Below are 22,499 nucleotides of genomic sequence, written 5' to 3'. Positions count from 1 at the left end.
ATTCACATGCTTTTAGATATAAACATTTTCTTGAGAGTAAAAAAAATAGATGAAAAAATGTTATTTCAATACTGCTTTTGATGAATGTCTTGAATCTCTGTATAAGAAGCCAATAGTATAGCAACACCTGGGTGGCTCAGTTCATTAAGTGTCTGCCTTTGGCTCAGGTCATGGTTCCAGCATCCTGGGATGGAGCCCTGAATCAGGCTCTCCTCTCAGCAGAGAGTCTGCTTCTCCCTCTCTCTCTCCCTCTGTGTTCTCTCTCAAATACACAAATAAAATCTTAAAATATATATATACCCCAACAGCAGAGAAAGACCGAAACTATCTTCAGATTAGTTTAATGGGGGAAAGAGGCTGAAAAACCATGTGAAGCTTCAAGACTAAACAATTTTAAAGTAGCAAAACATAACCAGGTAAAAGACACATTATTTTCACATTTCATCTTTATCCATCTTTAAATCAAGGTTAGAGAGCCCTGATCTCAGCTGGAAGTAGGGGCTGAGCTTTCGAGGGGGCAGGGTCATGACGTTGTGTCTTCTACACGGCACAGAGTGAGTGCTTGTCCATTTCAAACTACAGAATCCACAGTATTTTGCCACAGCATTATCCCCAAAGGAGAGAAGATGGCTTGGAGGATCACTAGAGGTCCAATCTCCAATGTATGTGGACAACCGTAAACAGAAAAGAAAAACAATACCATTTGCCTTAGAGTGGGTCATCTGACTGGGGATGGATAACTTTGTAGGTACAGTCTGAGTTTACTGTGTATGAAGAAATCTTCCTAAATAAAGCCATTTCTTCTGTTGTGACAATTGTCACAAATTCCCAGTTAGAAAGTAAGATAAGACTTTTCAAAGTTAGCTTTCTTCAATGGAGTAACTTAAGGGTATTCTGAATATTCTTAACCAATGGTGGATGCTAATAATTTGCTTAATGTTGATTTTCCTAAAAGGCCTAAATTGTGAATCTAATCAGTCTCATCAATCCCCTGACCCTAGACCTGACCATAATAAACTCACCCCATAACAGATGACTAACATGTTCCTTGGCCTGGATGCCAATAAAACATTCAGTGTTTCCTTGCCTTCTCTATCACAAAGTTATTTCTCACCTAAAGTCATGCAAGTGGCAAATCATCTCCTTTGTCTTCAGTTAATTTTTACTTCAACAGCCACTTCCATTCTACAGTTACCTACTCATTCATTGCTAATCCTGGATTTTGGACTTCTGTTTTAAGCTGTCTAATGGATATCTCTATGAGGTGGTCCCATAAGCATCTCACAGGCAGTAGAGCAGGGTGATTAGGAGGACATCCCTCAGAGCCAAATCCACCTGGATTCAGGTCCCAGCTCTGTTTATTGCTTATAATGAGACTTCAGTTTCTGCCCCCTCTCAAAGCTTCCGTTCCCACAACAATAGGATGGGAATAATATGGCATCTACTTCATTAAATTGTGAGATTTATAAAATATTTGACCAGTACCTGGCTCATGGGAAGTGCTCCATAAATAAACATTATAAAATATAAAACGGCCTCATTATCTCCACATATAAGTCTGTGTCCCTCATTCAGTTCCATCCTCCTAAATTTCTTTCCATGTCTATTATATCCTGTGGGTCACTTAGTTCCTTTCTGTTCTTCTATCTTCTTTTTCTTTTTCTTTTTTATTTCTTTTCAGCGTAACAGTACCTTCAAAACCCTCAGATTGTTTTTCAGAGTCCATAGTCTCTCATGGTTCACCTCCCCTTCCAATTACCCTCAACCCCCTTCTCCTCTCTAACACCCCTTGTCCTCCATGCTATTTGTTATGCTCCACAAATAAGTAAAACCATATGATAATTGACTCTCTCTGCTTGACTTATTTCACTCAGCATAATCTCTTCCAGTCCAGTCCATGTTGCTACAAAAGTTGGGTATTCATTCTTTCTGATGGAGGCATAATACTACATAGTGCACATGGACCACATCTTCCTTATCTATTCATCCATTGAAGGGCATCTTGGTTCTTTCCACAGTTTGGCGACCATGGCCATTGCTGCTATAAACATTGGGGTACAGATGGCCCTTCTTTTCACTATGTCTGTATCTTTGGGGTAATTACCCAGTGGTGCAATGGCAGGGTCATAGGGAAGCTCTATTTTTAATTTGTTGAGGAATCTTCACACTGTTTTCCAAAGTGACTGCACCAACTTGCATTCCCACCAACAGTGTAAGAGGGTTCCCCTTTCTCCACATCCTCTCCAACACATGTTGTTTCCTGTCTAGCTAATTTTGGCCATTCTAACTGGTGTAAGGTGGTATCTCAATGTCATTGAATGTCAATGAATCTCCCTGATGGCTAGTGATGATGAACATTTTTTCATGTGTCTGATAGCCATTTGTATGTCTTCACTGGAGAAGTGTCTATATAGAAGAATGAAACTCGACCATTCTCTTACTGAAAATGGATAAAAGACTTCAACATGAGACAGGAATCCATCAGAATCTAGAGGATAACATAGGCAGTAACCTCTTCAATATCAGCCACAGCAACTTCTTTCAAGATATGTCTCCAAAGGCAAAGGAAACAAAAGCAAAAATGAACTTCTGGGACTTCATCAAGATCAAAAGCTTCTGCACAGCAAAGAAAAGAGTCAACAAAACAAAGAGGCAACCCACAGAATGGGAGAAAGTATTTGCAAATGACAGTACAGACAAAAGGTTGATATCTAGGATCTATAAGGAACTCCTCAAACTCAACACACACAAAACAGACAATCATATCAAAAAATGGGCAGAAGATATGAACAGACACTTCTCCTATGAAGACATACAAATGGTTATCTTCTTTTTCTTTTTAAGAATTATTTATTTATCTGAAAGAGACAGAGAGAGAGAGTAGGGGAGGGGTAGAGAGAGAGAGGAAGAGAAGCAGACTCCCTGCTGAGCATAGCACCCACAATGGGCCTCAGTCCCATAACCCTGAGATGGTGATCTGAGCCAAAATCAAGAGTCAGACACTCAACCAACTGAGACACCGAGTGCCTCTTCTTTTCCTTTTAAAGAATTTATTTTTCAGGGTGCCTGGGTGGTTCATTTGGTTAAGCAACTGCCTTCAGCTCAGGTCATGATCTCAGATCCTGGGATCGAGCACTGAGCCCCCATGGGCTCCTTGGTCCACAGGGAGCCTGCTTCTTCTTCTCCCTCTGCCACTCCTCCTGCTTATGCTCTCTCATATTCTCTCTTCTCTATTACTTAAATAAAATCTTTTTAAAAAAGACTTTATTTTTCTAGATCAGTTTTATGCACAGCAAAATGAAGAGGGAGGTATAGAGATTTCCCATATACTCCCTGACCCCTACAAGCACAGCCTGCGCCATTATCAACATTCCCCAGAAAGATCCATTTTTTATAACTGGTGAATTTATATTGCCCTATAACCACTCAAGTCCATAGTTGACATCAAGTTTCACCCCTGTTGCTGTACATTCTGTGTTTGGACAAATGTATAATGACATGTATCTATCATTACAGTACCATACAGAATATTTTCACTGCCCTAAATATCCTCTGTGCCTCACCTATTTACCACTTCCCCTAGGAACCATTGATCCTTTTACTGTCTCCATAGTTTTGTCTTTTCCAGAATGTCATAAGCTGGACTCATACAGTATGTGTCCTTTTCAGATTGTCATCTTTCTCTTAGTAATAGGCATCTAAATTTCCTCCACATCTTTTTGTGGATTGATGGCTCATTTCTTTTTCATGCTGAATAATATTCCATCGTCTGGATGTACCACAGTTTTATCTTTCCATTCACTTTTGAAGGACATCTTTGTTACTTTCAAGTTTTAGGTGCTACCACCAACCATGTGCAGGTTTGGTGTGGACATGTTTTTATCTCCTTTGAGAAAATACCAATGAACATCTGGTGGATCACTTGGTAAGAGTATGTTTAGATTTCTAAAAAACTGTCCGAATTGTCTTCCAAAGTGGTGGTACCATTTTGTATTACTACCACCAATGAAGGAGACTTCCTGTTCTTACACACCCTTAGCACTGGGTATTGTCAGGATTCTATATTTTGGCCATTTTAATAGATGTGTACAGGTACCTCGTTGCTGCCTTAATTTGTATTTCCTGGATGACATGTGAGTGACATAGAACATCTTTTCATATGCTTATTGGCCATCTGTAGATCTTCAATGAGGTGTCACTTAAGGTCTCTGGCTTATTTTTTTATGGGTTGTTTTCTTATCGTTCAGTTTTAAGAGTTCTTTGTATATTTTAGATAACAGTTCTTTATCAAAAGAGTCTTTTACAGAATAAATGAAACAAGATGGGATCGGGAGGGAGTCAAACCATAAGAGACTCTTAATCTCACAAAACAAACTGAGGGTTGCTGGGAAGAGGGGGGTAGGGAGAGAGAGTGGCTGGGTTATGGACATTGGGGAGGTCATGTGCCATGGTGAGTGCTGTGAAGTGTGTAAACCTGGCGATTCACAGACCTGTACCTCTGGGGCTAATAATATATTATATGTTTACTAAAAAAATAAAAAATTATTTTAAAAAGAGTCTTTTACAAATATTCACTCCCAGTCTGTGATTTGTCTTTTCATTCTGTTGATTTTCTTCTTTTTTTTTAGAATATAGAAAAATAATTACATGAAATTACATCTTTTTCTGAAATAAATTTTGCCAGAGGAAAGACCTATTGGTCATAAAAGTTGAAGTAGAAAACAAGATATATTGTCTAAGGATTAATCACTGTGGTTTGAAGGCTCAAATATAAAAAAGTTAAAAAAAAAAAAAAACCAACTATGAGAAACATTCTCTCTAATGCCCTAAATGTGGCCAGTGCCAAATTGTATAATGCATCATATGGCCTTGGAAGGGGTACTTAGGTAAAGTTGTTCTGTGTAAACAGCAGCACTGGGAAAATAAAACCAAACCAAACCATGGGAAAGAGATAAAGAACAATCTGTACCTTTGTTCTGCCCACTTAAGAAGGTCCATAGCAAAGTGGCTGAGACATCTATCCATTCTAGGGCCAGTCCTGGCTCAGCCTCAAAGCTGAAAAAGTCACTTTGTTTCTGTGCATTGGCTTGCCCATCTATAAAATAAGGGCGGTAATAGTAATAAGGGCTGTTTTAAGGATGAAGTTAATAGGTAGAAAGCACTTAGAATAGCTCCTGGCACACAGTAAACTTTACTGGCACACAGTAAAGTTAATATTAGCAATTATTTTTATACTGCTCTTTGTAAGGGTCAAATGAAACATTTGTAATCTTTGAAAGCTATACAAATTGGTGTTTTATGTGAATAATAAAGAAGAAAGTGATATTTTCTCTAAATCAGATTATTTGGTACTTGACAAGAATTTGTGGGGCTCTTCTAACATATTTGCTTGAGCTTAAACTCAGCTGTAAAAATAAATATGCCTTTTGAAATTCACAGAACAGCATTTTTTAATGTCTTATATCACTTAACACATTATATTAGTCACGATTTGTGTAGACTCATTATTTTGGAATCTTGCAGTCTTTCTAAATGTTCTCTAAATTTACCATACTTTGATTTAAAAAACAAATCACATTAGATTGGTAACAAGAATCCAGGGTTCAAATTCCAATCAGCTTTGAACAAACTGAATGTGTTGAGGCAAATTACTGAGATTTTCAAAGTCTCATTCTCCTTACACATAAAATTACCAGGTAAGAGCAGATAATCTCTAAGGTCATATCCAATTATAAAATTCCATGAATTGTAGGTTAGGATACACATCACTATCTTTGTTCTTTGTTGGGATCAATTTTAAAGGACTGGGCTTAAGTCATACATTTGGAATTTTAAACAAGCAAAAATACCATTTTCTTGGCTCTCAGACTGGAACTTTCAGTGCAGTGAATCTCAAACTTTTCAAATCAAAATGCCATAGAACTCCTCTAGTATGTAAAAATATTGAAAATCAAGACAGCTGAAGAAAAATGAACTTTATAATTCTTAGCAAAGTGATACCACCTGAAAATACTTTCAGTTGTAATCTCCCTCAGGCAAAACAATACCTTTACTAGCTTAACAGAAGCAAAAATCAAAAACATTTCCAAAAGTAGAGAAAGCCAAATCCTCCTTTTCAGATAGCCTGAGACACAAACTACTCACATGGCTTCCCTGCTCTGGTCTCAGTACTGCCAGGATTAAGAGAACTGCAGTGACCAGCAGTGCCTGATACCACCTGTGGCCTGCTAGTGTCCTAACACGGCCAAGGACAGCAGGAGGGACAGGTCGTGGGCAGATAAAAGAAATAAACATAAAGCATTTTAAAGTCTACTATTTTCTTGTTGATTATGTTACTATAAGACAAAATAGACTTCAAGACAAGGAATATTACCAAAGATACTCCGTAATGCTAAAAAGGTCAATTCATTAAGAACATATGGTAATCTTTTTTTTAAAATAATTTTTATTAACATATAATGTATTATTTGTTTCAGGGGTACAGGTCTGCAATTCATCAGTCTTACACAGTTCACAGCCCTCACCATAGTAAACACTTATTTTTAAGTAGTAATCTTAAATGCATAAGCATCTAATGACAGAGCTGCAAAATATATGAAGCAAAAACGGACAGAACTGAAGGGAAAAAGAGACAAATCTATAGACAGAGATGGAATATACATTTTTTCCTTCAGTCATTATATTACTGTATCAAATAGAGAAAAAAATCAATAAGGATAGTGAATTTTTAACCAGCACTAAAAACCAAACTGATGTACTTCATATTTATAAAGCACAACCAACAACCACACAAAATACTTTTTCTTCAAATGCACATGGAACAAATACCTACAAGGACCATGTGATAGGGCATAAATCAAATCTCAAAAATTTTCAAAGAACTTAATTATACAGGGGACTTCTCTGACTACAACAGAATTAAATAGAAATCAGTTGTAAATAGACATATGGAAAAAAAAAAACCCAGACTCTGGAAATTAACAAACCTATCTCTAAATAATCCATACGTCAAAGAAACAATTTAAAAGTAAGTTAGAAAATATCTCAAGCAAGATGTTAAAGAAGTCAAAATTTGTGGGGGATAGCTAAAATTGTGCTTTCAGGGTAGTTTCTAGCTTTGTATTAAAAAGAAGAAACATATTAAAATAATGACCTACACTTCTACATAAAGAAGCTGGAAAAAGATGAGCTAATTAAACTCAAATTAATTAAAAGAAAGAAAACATTTGAAACTGGAAAACAATGAGATTATAAAAAAGGCAATAGGTAAAATAAAAAAGCCAAAAGCTAAATCTTTGAAAAGATTTTCTAAGTGATTAACTTTGTCAAGACTGATCAAGAAAAAAAAGAAAGAAAGAAAGAAAAGTCACAAATTACCAATATCAGGAATGGAATAAAGACATCACTGTGGGGCGCCTGGGTGGCTCAGTGGGTTAAGCCGCTGCCTTCGGCTCAGGTCATGATCTCAGGGTCCTGGGATCGAGTCCCACGTCGGGCTCTCTGCTCAGCAGGGAGCCTGCTTCCTCCTCTCTCTCTCTCTGCCTGCCTCTCTGCCTACTTGTGATCTCTCTCTGTCGAATAAATAAATAAAATCTTAAAAAAAAAAAAAGACATCACTATGGACATTAAGAGAATAAGAGAGTATCATGAAAAACTTTATGTCAATAAATTTTCTAACTTAGATCAAATGGGAAAAATCCGTTAAAAACAAATATTATGAAAACTGTCACAAGAAGTAATAAAAAAAATTCTGAACATTCATATAACTGTTTAAGATATGTACATTTATGGAAATATTTAAACTTTCCCACAAAGATACCTCAAAACTTAAGTAGTTTCATTAGTCAACTTCTATCAAACATTAAAGGCAGAACTAATACAAATTCTAAGCAAACTCAGAAATTAAAGGAGGAAACTTCCCAATGTGTTTTATGGGGCCAGGATAAACCTAATAGTAAAACCTGACAAGACCATTTCAAGAAAAGTAGATACCAATAACTCTACTGAATATAAATGCAAAAATTCTTGACAAAATACTAGTAAATCAAATCTAGTAATATATAAAGAGTATTACATATCATTACTAATAGGCTCTTTCCTGGGAATACAAGATAAGCCATTCAGTGTAATTTATTATTACAGTATCTCATTAAAAACATAGAATATGATAAAATTCAAGTCTATAAATTGGGAAAACTGGGAATAGAAAGGGAATATCTTAAATGTGATTTTAAAAATCATAAAAAGAAACTATGTTTTTCTTTCCTCTGCTCTCACCAACACTTCCGACATCAAATGTATGGGGTTTTCCCCTACACCAACCCATCTGATAACAGCTAAGTGTCCTACAATTCAATTCTGACACTATCTACCTGGAGTTAGGGTCAAATAACCCAAGTTAAGGGCTCATAGACTTTACCCATTTCAGATGCCAGATGCAACTCTGGACCTCCCATCCCTATAACTGAGCAGCTATAAGCTAGATGTTCCCATAACCCTCTTTTCAGGACCAATGATTTTCTGGAATGTCTCACAGAACTCAGGGAAATACTTACTTACATTTGTCAGTTTACATCATAAAGGATATGATAAAGGATACAAATGAACAACCAGATGAAGAAGTATATCGGGTGAGGTCTAAAAGTATCCTTAGTTTAAGGAACTTTTGTCCCTGTAGAGTTAAGATGTACCACCCTCTTACCACATGGCTGTGCTCACCAACCCAGATTCTCCAAGCGCTGTACTTTCGGGATTGTTATGGAGGCTTCGTCATGTAGGCATAATGAAGATTTAATTAAATCTCTAACGCTTATCCTCTCTTTTGAGGATGGGAGAGGAGGATTAAAAGTTCCAAGCTACTAACTATGGTTTGGTCTTTCTGGTGACCAGTCCCACTCCTAAAGTTGTCTGGATAATTATCCAGACGACAATGAGTCCACCAACTATCACCTCATTAGAACAAGAGTCTCCTATCACTCCAGAAATTCCAAAGGATTTAGGAACTCAGTGTCAGGAACTGAGATCAAAGACCAAATATTAACATGAGATGCTCTTAGCATCCCTGTCACTCAGGAGATTACAAGTTTTCTTAAACGTTCTGTGAGAGGATTTGGTGGCAGATTATATAATAATATACATCTTATTACTTACCAGGACGCCTATAAAAAACACAGTCAACATTATACTTAGCAGTGAAAGACTAACATATTTCTCCTAAGATTAGAAACAATTTCTCCTAGAATGGCTCTTCTATTTAAGTTTGAACTGGGAATCTTAGCCAGTGCAATGAGGTAAAAAAATTTTTTAAAGAACACAAATATTAGAAAAGGAAATTTGTAATTGTCTTTATTTGTTGATGACTTGATTTTGTACATAGAAAATCCTAAGAAATCCATAAGGAAACAAACATAATAGATGATTTCAGGTTTCAGGTTATGAAGTCCATATAACAAAATTAAACTACTTTTAGCAACTGATTTCAAGGTTTACTATAAGCCACAGTAACCAAGATAGTCTAATATTAGTGTGTAGATATACACTAGATTGGTGGAATTTAATTGGGTCAAATAATAGATCCTTTCTAGATGGAAAATTGTTGACAAGGTATTAATGCAATTAAGTGGGAGGGAGGGATGCCTTTTCAACATATGGTGCAGAAAAAGATGTATACGCATATGGGAAAGGACAGTCTGAACTTCTATCTTACACTATATAAAAAGTTAGCAATTGAGCATAAAACTTAAAACTGTAAAGCCCCTAGAAGAAAAATTCAGAGATCATGTTTATGACCTTGGGATAGGTAAAGATTTTGCAGACAAGACCGAAAAACGTGCTAATCATAAATGAAACATAATCAAGTGGACTTAATCAAAATTAGAAACTTTTGCTCATCAGCAACACATTAAGAAAATGAATAAATAATCCAGAAACTGAGAAATATTACTTACACATATTTGATATATATCCAGAATATATAAACTACTACTGTAAATCAATAATAAATGCAATACAATTTTTTAAATAGGTATAACTTGAAAATGTAATTTAAAAAAGAAACACAAGGGGTGCCTGGATGGCTCAGTTGGTTGACTGTCTGCCTTCGGCTCAGGTCATGATCTCAGGGTCCTGGGATTGAGCCCTGCATCAGGCTCCCTACTCTGCGGAAAGCCTGCTTCTCCCTATGCCTGCCACTCCTCCTGCTTGTGCATGCTCTCTCTCTCTCTCTGTCTCTCTCTAATAAATAAAGAAAATGTCTCTTAAAAAAAAAGAAGAAACACAAGGCACATAAATGACTAAGAAGCAAGTGAAGAGTGCTCAACATCATTAGTCATCAGGGAAATTCAAATTGGAACCACAAGATACTACTATATACCACTCAAATAACTAGAGCTTAAAAACTTAAAATGTGAATATTGGCACAGATATGAAACATTTGGAAATCTCATATTACAGATTGGAGAGAAAAATGCTGCAACCACTTCAGAAAATTTTTGTTCTATGTAAGTGATACATATCCCTACTTTATGACCCAAGAATTCTACTCCTAGGCAAAAAAAAAAAAAAAGGACTTTTTTAATAAGAACGTTCGTAGCAGCTTTATTCCTAGTAACCCGAAACTGGAAACGAAAACATCCATCAATAAAAGAATGGTCATATTGTGATATAATCATAAAATGGAAAGCTGCACAGTAATAAAAAAATGAACTATTGATATCCATATCAACATGAATCTCAAATTTCAAAAACATTTTATTGAGCAAAAGAATCCAAATGCAAGAGTGTATTCTATTTTTAGAAGGTTCAAGAATAGACTAAACTATGATAATAGAGAACAGAACAATTGTTGGGAGAGAGGAGGAGACAGAGGGGACTGACTGCAAAGGCAGGTAAGGCAATTGCACAAGTCGTAGAAATGTTCTACATCTTTATTGGGATGTTCTCTTTGGTAGATACATTGTCAAAACTATCAAAATGTACAGTTAAGATCTGTACACTTTATACATTAACAAATAAAAATCTAGCACCTGCAAATTCCTTAATCTATGTTAAATATAAAGTAGGTATGCCCTGCTTTTAAGAAAAAAAATTTACAAAATAGCTAAATTATGTTATGATTAGTCAGAATGCAAGATGATTTTTGCTCTGGATACTTGTTTGGGAATTCCTCTAAATAATAATATCATTTACTACACTGAAAAATGATGAACTTTACAAATACATAGTTTAAAATAGCTTTCTAGGAACATATATGCTGCATAGAATCAGCTTAAAAATTAGAAAATATCTTAATCATCTTGGTTCCAAAGAATCTCTCAGGCATTTGACTTAATAGTCCCTGAAGTACAGGTAATTTGAGTTCATTTTCCAAAGAAATAGTCCTCATACTAGGCATGTCACAACTGGTGAGCTACCCATGTGAGTGTTCCTAGCACACAGGGAAAACACACGTTTTTGAGGATTAAAAAAGCTATAAGGAGATTTTGCACTTACAAGTCAATCTAGCTACATATGACATTTTCCTGCATGGGTAAGCATCTTCAGTTTTATCTTGACATATCTACTGCTATCTTTCGAAAAGCTGATTTTGCACATGAAAAATTGCCATTTCACATACAGCAAAACACTCAAAATCTCCATCACACATACAAAAAAAGTCATATGGCCTCTGGAAAATTGCTTATATTTTTATCATTACTGAGAACTGGTTAAAATTAAGTTTTATAAATTTATATGAGCCCAACATACTATCTTATTAACTGGCTATGATTTACATATGAGCTATAGTATAACCAAGATGTTTCCAATTACTTGCTTCCTCAATGACCTCACTATGTAAAGTCTAATCATAATAATTTACAAAAAAACAGAAAACAGAGGGTCAGAAAGATGTAGTCAGGACTGTGCGGCTTGGGATATTGCCTTTTCTCCTCAGTAACAGACAGACACCAATCCAATCTTACCAGTGGTTTCCCTTTCCAGAAATCAGTGAGCTAAGCGGCACTTCTTGGATTCAGTACAACTTACCACTGCCATGGCCAATGTCAGAGTTTGTGGCCAGGGCTGGACAAAAAGGAAAAATAAGTGAACAGAACCGGGAATGTGCCAGTTATGCTGGATTGGGTTTGGTCAAGCAGAAAGATTTGCAGTGCCACTCAGCACCAAGTGGATCATTCTCTCCAGACTTAGCCGATACTGAGCGGGGGACAGAGGAAATGATTTAGCCTCCTTGAACTGGGACACTACGTTGAAAAATTACTATTGGTTAACGGGTAGATTTGGTATATACCGAATCCATGTGGGGCCATATGCAACTTAATTACTAAAGAACCTGGAGGTGCTTTGTAAAAAATATCACTATTAAAAGCACCTAACACTGATTTTGCCTAAATTCTAAAAAAAATTTATGGTGTTACTTAAGTGTTCTGGAACAAGTGTTCTGGAACACTTAGTCCTAGTATATAATGGCCTCTTCATATATATTTGTCGAATGAATGAATGAGAGAACGAGTGAGTAAATGGTATAGAGCTCTAGTACATTGCTGAGCAACTCCAATATTTATGCATAAAGTTAAGCATTACTCACTGGTTTCATTTGAATAGGTATATTCACATAAAATAATAAGAACAGCTTGTTTTCAAGCATCCACTCCAGAGCTGGTGGTGCAGGGATGCTATTCTGGAAATACTATCCTGGTATACCAACCTGGTATCAAGAACCTTTAACACTTTCTCTTTGTTTAAAGACCAAAGGAGTTATATTGTTCAGCTTTAATGGGCAAATTATATTTATTGGTTCCATTTTTAATTTTGATCCCAGGTTTCGTTAAGAAGGAATGGAAATTTGCAGACTCCATGGGCTTTCCTTGAAGTACCAAGAGCTAGAGAGCCTGAAAGACAACACTGGAAAGTGAAGCGCGAGAGAACTCAGGATATGATAGAACTCTCAACTCAAAGAAAGGAGAAAAAAACCCTCTTAATCACTGGGGAATCTGGGAATGAGAGGAGATAGAGGAAAAAATGAAGGAGTTCAGACTCAGGCTTGCTGGTTGTCCTCTAAGGGTCAAAACCCTGCCTGGGTGGGGATGCAAATGGGAATAGAAGCACTCAAATAGGACGAGAGGAATCCAAGCAGGGAGCGACTCATTCCTTATTTCTCCAGAAGCGACAGTGGTTGAGGCCCAGTGTCTAGCATTGCTGTGGACAGTACAATGCCCCAGGGGGGTGCTGCAGGTCGGTGAAGCACGTCTGCAGGCGGACTGTGTTATGGCTTCTGACAAGGACCTCTGGGGCTTGCCTTCCCGCCTTCCTGGAGGTTCTGTGAGCTACTTGAAAAATCTATTTCAGTACGTCTCTACTAAAAATAACCCTTTAGTTTCTTAAAACTAGGAATCTGCTTATTTTCTATTGCTGCTGTAATAAGTTACTACAAACTTCGTGGCTTAAAACAACACAAAATTCTGGGGCACCTGCGTGGCTTAGTCAGTTGAGCAGTTCGACTCTTGATTTCGGCTCTGGTCATATCAGGTCCTGGGATCACCGTGTGGGGCTCCCCGCTCAGCAAAGAGTCTGCTTGAGGCATCTTTCTCTCTCTCTCTGCCCTTCCCTCCTCCTGCTCGTGCTCCTGCACTCCCTCACTCTCTATATAAAATAATAAATAAGACAAGCTTTCTTTTCTAAGATTTTATTTATTTATTTGACAGAGAGAGAGAGAGAGAGAGAGAGAGCGCATAAGCAGGCAGAGCATCAGGGAGAAGCAAGCTCTCCACCGAGCAGAGATCCTGACATGGGGCTGGAAGCTCATGACCTGAGCCAAAGGCAGATGCTTAACCAACTGAGTCACCCAGGCATCCCAATAAGACAAACTTTTAAAAACAAAAAACAGTACAAAATTCTATTATACTTTTGGAAGTCAAAAGCCCTAAACGCAGGGTATCAGCAGGGTTGCATTCCTTTCTGGAGTCTCCAGACAATAATCCATTTAATTGCCTTTCTCAGCTTTTACAGGCTTCTTTCTTCATCTTGAAAGCCAGTAACATTGCAGCTTTCTGACTATTCTTCCCTGTCCCGACTTCCTCTGATACTCCCTCTCTTCTGCCTTCCTCTCCCACTTCTAAGAATCCCTGTGATTCTACTGGGTCCACTAGGAGAATCCAGGCTCTCTCTATTTTAAGGTCAGCTGATTAGCGACATTCATTTCATCTGCATTAATTTTTCTTTGCCATGTAATTTAGCACATTCACAAGTTCCAGAGATTAAAATGTGGACATCTTTTTTTTTTTTTTTAAGATTTTATTTATTTATTTGACAGACAGAGATCACAAGTAGGCAGAGAGGCAGGCAGAGAGAGACCGAGAAGCAGGCTCCCCGCTGAGCAGAGAGCTGGATGCGGGGCTGGATCCCAGGACCCTGGGATAGTGACCTGAACCAAAGGCAGAGGCTTTAACCCACTGAGCCATCCAGGCACCCCAAATTGTGGACATCTTTAGAGGCATTGTTCTGCCCATCGCAGAACGTAACCAGACAGATATTTCTGCCAGGTATACCTACAGGCAACAGAGGCTTAAGGCAATGAGGGCAGTCTGGAAACTATCACCAGACCTGACTGAGGCTGAATACAATAAAAATCCACTTGGTATTAATGGTGTGGCAGATAAAAGGCTGATTTGAGCCACTATAATAGGAAGCCACTCTCCTCATCCCATTCTCTGATCATTTCATAGACCTGGAAGGAAAAGAAAGGTACCTTTGAGGAAAAAATACTTGCAGCCATGGAAAAGCAAGTATTGGCCATCTTCCTTCTAGCATTTTTTATGGAAGATATGGGAAGTATGCCATATGACAAGAGAAGTTGTCAAAAAGGGAAATACCCAGTACTTTGAATCTTTATTGATGTGCTATGTGCTATTTCCTAGAGACCTATCCTGCAATACAGCATTCATAGTTAGGGATTATAATATCAGAGAAGCCCATCTACTCATAGGTCCAGTGCAACCATAAAGCCATCGTGTGATTATATTCCAAGTTGGGTGTATAGTTGGAAGAGGTAGACCCAGAATCTGCACATTAGTGCCCTGAACTGTGGAATGATAGAAATGGACAATTAAAAACTCTTTGAACTCCCAACCACTAATACAAACATGAGTTCCACCATCAAAAATGAAAGATGCATGGATCGTATTTTTTTTTTTTTTTTTGACAGAGAGAGACACAGCGAGGGAGGGAACACAAGCAGGAGGAGTGCAAGAGGAAGAAACAGGCTCTCTGCTGACTAGGGAGCCCAACATGGGACTTCATCCCAGTACCCTGGGATCACGACCTGAGCCAAAGGCAGACTTACTGACTGAGCCACACATGTGCCCATGGATCGTGATTTTTATCATGTTTCCATTTACCTTACCTTTTGATCATTGTAGCAGGAAGATGGGTCTTACAGAATAACAGCGGATTATTATAAATTTAATCAAGTAGCATATCTAATTGTATCTGCTCTTCTAGAGGTAGTCACTTTGCTTAAGTAAATCAATATTGTCCTTAGGATCTGATATATAGCTACTAATAAAGAAAATTCTTTATTTCTTTTCTTCAGTATGCAGACATCAAAATCCCTATCTTCATGTTCCTTCCGTTCAATTTCCTGGATCTGTACAAAGACCTACTCAATGGATCCCTTAAAAATGCCATCTCGTATCTCACTGATCCTCCATATGACAAAAAGAAGCATGTTACACTAGATAACTTGGTAAGACAATGTATATAAAAAGAATGAAGAAAATCCAAGATGATATCAGGATCTGAAACTTCAGTAAAGTTTCTGGGAGTCCACTGATTTGGGACAGGTTGAAATAGCACCCCCAACGTGCAGGTAAAGTTACTAACCTTCTACCCTTTCTCACAGGGGAAAAAAAAAAAAAAAAGCAAAAGATTTCATGGCCTTCTTCTGGAATTGGAGAAACATTCCCATTAATGTGTTTCTCTGACACATTGACTGAACCTAAAAGCTTCTTACTTTGAGTGGGACACAAATCAGTAGAGAGCTTTCTATCTGGTATGAACCATAGTTCAAGCAGCTCTGCTACTTGGCCTTTATGACTCATCAGATCCAAAGTGTTTAAAATATCAAATGAGAAAATAAGGATGCTGAATAGAGCCAATGGCAAATACCAATACAAGAGTCATGTAGTGGCCCCTAGGGGTTTTGGTGAAGGTCATGCCCTTTTCTGCAAATCATTATTTCCCTTAAGAGAAACACCTTGCTGTTAAACTCTGACAGAGACTAATTGTGCAGTCACGGGACACCAGATGACCATTGTGACTGGATTATCTCATCTTCCTCACCATAAACTGAGTTCACCCTGGAGCATATTATCATCAAGTAGAAGTGTTTTTCTATAGGTCTCAAAGGACAAACACATTCTAAAAGCATAAGCTGTATGAGCAAGTGGTTAATAATTCCATCATGCCTACCTCTGACCTAATGCCAGCCCTCTTCAGCTAATACTTAGGATTCTGGAGAGTGACCTGTGAATGACTGACTACAGAGGAAAAAATCTAGAACTGGGTTTAGAGAAGATTCTGCATGATTTTCAAGCACCAGCTAAAAGGGTTGTTGAAATGTTTCATACACATTTAGGGGTGCTCCTAAGGGACAGTGAAGAAGGGAAACCTCACTCTGAATAGAAATTTGAAATCTCTTTTTCCAGTTTTCTTGTCAATAGCAATGGTCTGAGATTAGATCTATACAGATGCACTGGGACCTGCTAATGGTCTGGACAGACATTCAGATATCTGGAGACTAGAGGATTAAGGGTGAAGTTCGCAGAAAGGTATGTAAATATCTGAATGGATTCCGATTGTGAGAATTTCCATAGACTACATGAATGCTCATCAAGAGACCACAGGGAGAAACTGGAAAGATGAACAAGCCACATCTCCTTACTGCCTCCCCAGTGTTTGCTGATTAGCTCATGAGCAACATGGTGATATTGGCAGAAACGAAAACTATACATGGACTCCATAACATGAACTTAACACTTATCAAGGCTACTTGACAACTAAAGAATGAAGTCATCAAAAAGAAAAACAGAGCTGAAAGCTGTGGAGATAGAAGAAAAGCCTTGATGCTTAAAACTAGATCCAGCTATACCTGAAGTCTAGATTTTTCACTTATAGGAGCCAATAAATTATCTTCTCAGATTTCACTGGTTGAATTGGTTTTCCAACACCATATTATCAAAGAGTACTCTTTTACACAAGTCATGATGTTGAATTACTATATTCAGCTAATTTGGGGAACAGAGGTACTACAAAGATGCTGGTGTCTTTTCCATTTCAGAGGGAAAATATTCATATTTTCCTCTCTCTCAGGAACCATTAGCATGTGTTTGTGCAGACCATCACCCAAACTATGAGATTTCTTGAGGAAAAAATTAGCAATTCTTTTCTTTGGTACATCAATACTGTATTTTCTTGGTGGGAGAAAAAACTAAATAAAAATTCAAAATAAAGACAAAAATAAGAAACAATAATTTATTTTTTAAATTTTTTCTTATACAGTAATTAGTGTTGCTAATATTTTGTCATATATCACTTCAGTCTTTTTCTACATTTTTTTTCAAAACTGTAATCTTAATGTAAGTATATTTTATGTTTTTTTTTAAACTACTACCTCTTGAACACCATTTCATGTTTCTCCACATCATTTTTTGGAAAGACACCATTCTTTAACTTTTTATGGAAGTAAGTTTACAGTGAAATTTCCAATTTTAAGTATAAATTTATGAGATTTGACATATGAACAATGTTGTTTAACCACCACCTCAGTCATGATATAGAATCCATCATCCAAAAAGTTACCTTTTGTAATCCCTATCAAAATACCATCAATTTTTTTCAAAGAAATGGAACAAATAATACCAAAATTTATGTGGAACCAGAAAAGACCCCAGATAGTCAGAGGAATGTTGAAAAAGAAAGCCAAAGCTGGCAGCATCACAATTCCAGACTTCAGGCTCTATTAAAAAGCCGTAATCATTAAGACAGTATGATAGACACATAGATCAATGGAACAGAACAGAGAGCCCAGAAATTGACCTTCAACTCTATAGTCAACTACTCTTCAACAGAGCAGGAAAGAATGTCCAAATGGAAAAAAAACAGTCCCTTCAACAAGTGGTGTTGGGAAAATTGGACAGCCACATGCAGAACGAAACTGCACCATTTCCTTATACCATTGACAAAAATAGACTCAAAATGGGTGAAAGACCTCAAGTGAGATAGGAATCCATCAAAATCCTTAAGGAGAACAAAGGCAGAAACCTATTCAACCTCAGCTGCAGCAGCTTCTTCCCAGAAACATCACCAAAGGCAAGGGAAGCAAGGGCAAAAACTAAGTATTAGGACTTCATCAAGATAAAAAGCTTTTGCACAGCAAAAGAAATAGTCAACAAAACCAAAAGACAACTCACAGAATGGGAGAAGATATCTGCAAGTGACATATCAGATAAAGGGCTAGTATCCAAAATCTATAAAGAACTTATCAAACTCAACACCAAAGAACAAATAACCCAATCAAGAAATGGGCAGAACACATGAACAGACATTTCTGCAAAGAAGACATCCAATGGCCAATAGAGACATGACAAAGAAGACATCCAAATGGCCAATAGACACAGGACACATGACTCAGCATCAGCGAAATACAAATCAAAACCACAGTGAGATACCACCTCACACCAGTCAGAATGGCGAAAATTAACAAGTCAGGAAACTACAGATGTTGGTGAGGATGCGGAGAAAGAGGAACCTTCCTACACTGTGGATGGGAATGCAAGGTGGTGCAGCCACTCTGGAAAAGAGCATGGAGGTTCCCCAAAAAGTTGAAAATAAAGCTACCCTATGACCCAGCAATTGCACTACAGTCTATTTACCCCAAAGATACAAATGCAGTGATCCAAAGGGGCACGTTGCACCCCGATGTTTATAGCAGCAATGCCAAACTATGGAAAGAGCCCAGATGTCCATTGACAGATGAATGGATGAAGAATATTTGGTATGTATGTATGTGTGTGTGTGTGCATATATATGCACACACATATGGAATGGAATGTGGATGGAATATATATAGAATGGGATGTAGATACATGGCAATGGAATATATATATATATGGAATATTAGGCAGCCATCAAAAAATGAAATCCTGCTTTTTGCAAAAATGTGGATGGAACTAGTGGGTATTATGCTAAGCGAAATAAGTCAATCAGAGAAAAACAATTATCTTATGATATCACTGAATGATATGTGGAATTTGAAGAACAAGGCAGAGGATCATAGGGGAAAAAAGGAAAAAAATGAAATAAGACAAAGCCAGAGAGGGAGATAAACCATAATAATAATAAAAAGTTACCTTCCCCTTTTCAATCAACTTCTGAACTTTTGCCCATTTCCAAAAATAATTATTTTCTATTTTTTCTACCCACCTTTTCCTAGGATTCCATATTGCTAGTAACACATGTGTTAGACTGCTTTCTTTTGCCTCACACATCACTGATGCTTTTTTCCTTTTTAACTTTTTTTATACCTTTGCTTCATTTTGGATAGTTTGTATTGCTGTGTCTTCAAACTGATCTCTTTTTCTACAGTGCCTTCTGCTGTTAATCTAATCCAATGTATTTCTCATTTCTTATATTTTATTTCTCATCTCTAAACTCTGTCTTCTCACTTAAGTTCCTTTCATTATCATGTTCTCCTTACCTCTTTGAACATAAAAAATATAGTAATAAAAGCTGTTTTGATGTCCTCTTTTTGCTTGTTCCTGCATTTTTGTAATTTCTGAATTTCTTTCTATTGGCTGTTTTTTTCTCTGACTGTGGGTTTGTATGTTTCTACTTCTATGCATGACCAAGAATTTTTTATTGATTGCCAGGAAGAGTGAAATTTACATCCCTGGTTGCTGGATTCTGTTCTGATGTACAGTTATTTGCAACCAGCTGCAACCTTTTTAGTTTTGCTTTTAAGCTCTGTTAGAGAAGGTCCAGAGCAGCCTTTAGTCAAGTCCAATTTATCTCCATTATTAAAGTGGTAACTTTCCAAGTATTGTGCTCTGTGAAATCTTTGAGCTCTAGCTGGTAAAAACATGAATATTTGCCAACCCTGTGTTCTCCAAATATTCTTCTACTCATCCTTCTAGCAGTTACTTCCTTGGCCTCAATATCCTCTCACATGTGCACAGATCACTACTCAAACACTCCAGGGGATCCCTCTAGAGATCTCTGGAGCTCTCTCTTTTTGAGTTCTTTCCCCTTAGTACTCCACTCTAAAAATTCTGGCAGCCTTGACTTCCCCAAACTCTGACTTCCATCTCTTTAATTCAGCAAGACTAGCAGAGACTTTCCCTCCCCCCCCCATCTCATTTCCTCTAGATAATAACCTAGTATAATCTTATACTCATCTGGTTTATTTCTTTTTTGTCAGTCCTACACTGCTTGTTGTCCGATACTTAAAAATTACTCTGTATAATTTCTCTGGTACTTTTCAGTTAACATAGTAGAGTAAATCCAAACCCATAATTCCATCCTGGCTGAAGCTGAAGTCTACAATATCATTCTCCACCACCCCCTGCCTTCTTTTTTCCTTTTATTTATTTATTTTGATTATTAACATATAATGTATTATTTGTTTCAGGGGTACAGGTATGTGATTCATCGGTCTTACACAATTCACAGTGCTCACCATAGCATATAACCTCCCCAATGTCCATTACCCATCCCCCTCACCTCCAACAACCCTCAGTTTGTTTCCTGAGGTTAGGAGCCTCTTATGGTTTATCTCCCTCTCTGGCTTTGTCTTGTTTCATTTTTTTTTCTTTCTTCCCCTATGATTCTCTGCCTTGTTTTTAAAATTCCACATACCATTCAGTGAGATCATAATTTTTTTTCTCTGGTTGACTTACTGCGCTTAGCATAATACCCACTAGTTCCATCCACATTGTTGCAAAAAGCAGAATTTCATTTTTTGATGGCTGCCTAATATACCATGGTGTATATACACATATACGTACATACCACATCTTCTTTATCCATTCATCTGTCGATGGACATACAAACTCTTTCTATAGTTTGGCTATTGTAGATATTGCTGCTGTAAACATTGGGGTGCACATGCCCCTTTAGATTACTGCATTTGTATCTTTGGGGTAAACACCCAGTAGTGCAAGTGCTGGGTCCTAGGGTAGCTCTAGTTCAAATTTTTGGAGGAACCTCCATGTTGTTTTCCAGAGTATATAGCAACATTCTTAATGAGTGCCTAGAATTCCATGGAATGGATGTATCATCTGGACTATAGGTATTTGATGGGAAAAACCCTACCTGGTTCGCCATTGTACCCAAAGATACTGAGGAATGATGGAATTTGGCATATACCAGGATTCAATAATATGTATTGACTGAATAAATTAATATTGAGACTATTTCTTTTCATTTCTTAATATTAAAATGCCAAATGCACATTTTTGTTGCTAAATTCTACCAAAATCTATAGTAATAATTATTTATTTAGGATACACTTCTCTAAGTAAAAATTCTGGTTCAAAGAAAAGGCAGGTTTTAAGGCATTAATGTTTATTTCCAAGTTGACCAAATAGAATCATTTTACAGGCTCACTGGCCAATAAGCTCTTTTGAATACTTATTTTTCTTTATTCTTCACAAAATTGAGATATTTCATTTTTAAAAAGTCTTTATTAATTTCATAGGTTTGAAGGTCATCTAATTTTAGTAGTTATTTTTATTTATTTGATTACTATTTAGATGGATCATTTTTATGTTTTTGTTTTCATTTGTAATCCTGAGTGTCTATTATGCAAAAGTTTTATGATTTTTTTAAACAAAATAGACTGTGGGAATTCTTAATCACTATAACATTCATCCTATATTCAGTGCAATGTCCAAAGTTTAGAGGGATATTTGTTTTTAATCATTGTTTTTCTATCATCATGTTTAAGTCAGCTCAAAACCAGCAAGCTCATTTAGTACTCCAAACAATGGACAATATGTTCAAAGGATCCAGAAGTCTGGCAGAATCAAATAGCAAAAAGTCAAAGAAAAGAATTCTAATTAAAAGCACTTTTCACGGGTCAAAAGTGTAAGCTCATTAATGTTTTACCGTGCAGATGGCATTAATAAGTAACCAAAGATGCATGATCATCATTATTGTCCCCACCATTATTCCTTTGATATAAATGGCTCAGTAGATGTGAGGCACTTACCCAGATGAAGAGATTCAATAATTAACATGGTACCTAGTCTCCCTCCCTACAAAAAACTCAGAGGGGTCAATAAAGGAAGACACAAATTATTCAAGAGAGAAAGAAATATTCTCACCTTCTAAACAGAGATAATTTATCCCAACATTATTTATAGTTGCAATAACATTGGAAATTTCCAATATTATAGTAAATAATTGTCCAAAGGAGTTAGGATGGCAGAGTAGTAGGGGGACCCTGG

General features: G+C 37.0%; 2 long non-coding RNA genes across 4 annotated transcripts in view; one reads left to right on the top strand and one right to left on the bottom strand.

The window, feature by feature from the left end:
* LOC131814845 (uncharacterized) overlaps positions 1-22,499 on the bottom strand; it is a 180,348-nt gene that overhangs the window by 116,156 nt on the left and 41,693 nt on the right. The gene's annotated exons all lie outside the window — the stretch shown is intronic.
* On the top strand, positions 10,866-22,367 carry LOC131814846 (uncharacterized). The gene is made up of 3 exons (XR_009347473.1): positions 10,866-10,886; positions 15,200-15,497; positions 15,587-22,367. It is a non-coding gene; the product is annotated as an uncharacterized LOC131814846 (long non-coding RNA).

The sequence above is a fragment of the Mustela lutreola genome, chromosome 14, assembly GCF_030435805.1.
Source record: "Mustela lutreola isolate mMusLut2 chromosome 14, mMusLut2.pri, whole genome shotgun sequence".
In the NCBI taxonomy this organism is placed as follows: domain Eukaryota; kingdom Metazoa; phylum Chordata; class Mammalia; order Carnivora; family Mustelidae; genus Mustela; species Mustela lutreola.
This window is presented reverse-complemented; position numbering and strand designations above follow the sequence as displayed.